Consider the following 3,491-nt stretch of genomic DNA (forward strand, 5'->3'; position numbering starts at 1 on the left):
CTTTAGATCTTGCAATTGAATCTTTTAGTTTATTTTTTATCACTAGTTTGGTTTATAAAAACAAAACTACAAAAAAATGGAATTTAGGTTGCATCATATTATTGATCATCTTTATAATATCTTTCTTGAAAATGATGGTTCGAAAAATTGTGCTCAATTGTTAGAAGAAGAGGTCAATAAAATGCTTGGCACAAAATATTTGAATGATGATCATGATTGCAATGTTGTTCATATGAATTCTTTGAATATCCAAAATGCTAATGATGATTGCACAAGTCATGACAAAAATGTTTCTTATAAGCATGTCCCTTTTTGCAGAGTGAATTGGGAGTACCTTTGCACACCAAAAAGGGAAGATAGATTTTTGTGAGAAGCATGAATATTTAGAAACAAAAAGGTTGCAAGAGAGGCTAGATGATTGTGTTGAAAGATGTAATTTTTTCGCCATCCTTGTGAACTTTGCAATGAGCATGGTCATTTAAATCTCCAATGCAAATTCTTTCATCATCAAATCGTGTCCAAAAATTGTGATAACTTGATTACCCTTGAGCATCATAAAGAGCTTTGCCTTCTTTTGGGGTATGAAGAAATGAAACGTATAACTAAGGGTTTTCCAAATCCCAAGAGATTTTTTGGTTTTGATCTAGAGGAAATTTATACGTTTTGTACGGTAAATTGCATTGAGAATCCTTATATTGCCAACTATCTAAAGTCAAGAAAACAAATGGAATATGAAGAGAGTACTAATGAAAGGGAAAATGTTTCCCAATACCCTCCTAGTGTTTATCATGATGAATCAGGTAACAAGGGGGAGCTTCCTATTCAATCAATCTCTTCAACAAGAAGCTTGAAAAGGTTAATTAAATCCACACATGGTGTGGTGAAGAAGAAGAAGAAGAAGAAGAAGAAGAAGAAGAAGAAGAAGAAAAGAAGAAAGAATAGAGGTAAAATTGTATCTCTCCGAAATAATGTTGCTCCTATCACCATTGTGCCTCATGAAAGTGAATCAAATATGTTGATGGAGGATGATGATATTGAGTATGATTTTGTGATACCTGCTACTTTTTGTAATGATTATGATTGGAAAGACAATGATATCCCTTATGATCTTGAAAATCCTTTTAGCACTTGCTTGGAAGAATATGACAATACTCTTTGCTATACTATTGGTGCCATTCATGCTACTGATAAGAATGATTGTGATGATATGCAAAACCACAAGCTTGGGGATGCTATGTTTGATGAGTATGATATGTTTGAAGCTTTATTTGCTGGAAATAATGCTTGTCCTAAGCTTGGGGATGGTTTTCTTAATGAATATGATCCTTTGATTCCTTCTACTTTCGATAAGAAAATTTATTATGATGATAGCATGCCTCCTATTTATGATGATTACATTTATGAAAGTGGGTTTGGAAGAGTGTTAACTCTAGGTAGTAGTGATCCCACTATTTTGGAGGGTGTTGAATCTTATTACAATATTGATGGAAGTGGATTTGGAGAGGTCATGAATTTATTTAGTGATACATCCATTATTTTGGAAGAGGTTTCAATTGACTATAACAATAAGGTTGCTATCTATGATGATTATTATGATGACATCTATGCCATAAAGAGTGATAAATCTTCGATGCTTGTGCATCATGAAAAGAGTGCTATATGTGATAGTTATATTGTTTAATACATTCATGATGACTCTAAAAATTATTATGAGAAAGGAATTTAAGCCCTTACATATCTCAATAATATCAAGGTTCTTTTCTATGTGTTGATTGTTTTGAAGTTACACTTGTTTTGCCTTCCTATGCAAGTTTATTCTTGTTCCCATAAGTTGTTTGCTCACAAAATCCCTATGAATAGGAAGTGGGTTAGACCTAAATGTGCTAGTCTTATGCTTCATGATGCTCTCTTCATGTTTCAATTCTTATCTTTTATGCGAGCATCATCGAAATCATCATGCCTAGCTTAAAAGGCATAAAAGAAAAGCGCTTGTTGGGAGACTACCCAACACTTTTACCTACTGTTTTTGTGTGTTCACATGATTATGCTACTGTAGTAATCAAGTTTTATGTCTTTTGTTTCAATAAGGTGCCAAGTAAAGCCTTTGGGATCATGTTGGGTGATAGATGATTTGATCTTACTGAAAAACAGAAACTTTTGTGCTCACGAAAATAATTATAGTTTTTAATAGAAGAGTGCGTTTGGGTTGATTCTTTTTACAGAAGATTAATATACTAATTTATCAGGTTTCCTATTTTTTCAGAATTTTTGGTGTAGCAAAAGTATGGTTTGAGTACAGACTACTACAGACTGTTCTATTTTTTCACAGATTCCGTTTTCAATGCATAGTTTGCTTGTTTTCTAGTTTCTATGTATTATATTGCTCAATATAAATTGTAGAAATTATATGATACAATGGGCATTGTGTATTAACAAGAATGAATCTTGTCTTTGGCAGTACCAAAAGTGGAATGGTTTGCTCTTTATCATACTAACCTATCTCACAAAGTTCCGTTAAGTTTTGTGTGATTGAAGTTTTCAAGTTTTGGGTGAGATGACGATATGAGGAGAATAAGGAGTGACAACACCCTAAGCTTGGGGATTCCCAAGGCACCATAAGGTAATATTCAAGGAAGATCCAAGCAACTAAGCTTGGGGATGCCCCGGAAGGCATCCCCTCTTTCGTCTCCAACATTATCGACAACCTCACTTGGAGCTATGTTTTCATTCGTCACATGATATGAGTTTTGCTTGGAGTGTCAATTTATTTTGTTATAATTTGCTTGTTTTTATTTATAATAATTTTATGCATCTTTTATTTCAATAAAAGTGGCAATGATAGCCCTTGCCTTGCTTATATTGCAAGTATACATATTGCTGTTTGAAAACAGAAAGTTTACCGCTGTTGCAAAAATTCCCTAGAAAAGTAAGTATGTGATAAAATGTTGAAACTTTTTGAAAAATGAGATCTGATAAATTTTCTACAGTGTGGTAAATTTTCATAATGTTTATAGTTGAATAAGTATTGATACTCTTGCATTCTTTACAGACTGTACTGTTTTGGCAGATTGCTGTTATGTTTGCATTGTTTGCATATGTTTGCTTGTTTAATGATGTTATTTGAGGATAGGATTATTAAATATGCAGAGTCATTTAGTATGCAATGTTGAATAATAATTTTAGTGTTTTGCTACAGTAGAGAATGATAAGGTTTTTGCATTGGTTTATACTAACTTATCTCGCGAGTTCTTGTTGAGTTTTGTGTGTATGAAGCTTTTGAGATTTAGGAAAACCGTGATATGACACAAAAGCTCAAGCTTGGCGATGCTCAAGGCATCCCAAGATAATATTTCAAGAAGTCTCAAGCATCTAAGCTTGGGGATGCCCCGGTAGGCATCCCACCTTTCTTCTTCAACAATTATCGGTTAGTATCGGTTGAGCCTTAGTTTTTGCTTCTTCACATGAGTTGTGCTATTGTTGGAATGTCATTT

The sequence above is a fragment of the Triticum urartu genome, chromosome 6 (genome assembly GCF_003073215.2).
Source record: "Triticum urartu cultivar G1812 chromosome 6, Tu2.1, whole genome shotgun sequence".
In the NCBI taxonomy this organism is placed as follows: domain Eukaryota; kingdom Viridiplantae; phylum Streptophyta; class Magnoliopsida; order Poales; family Poaceae; genus Triticum; species Triticum urartu.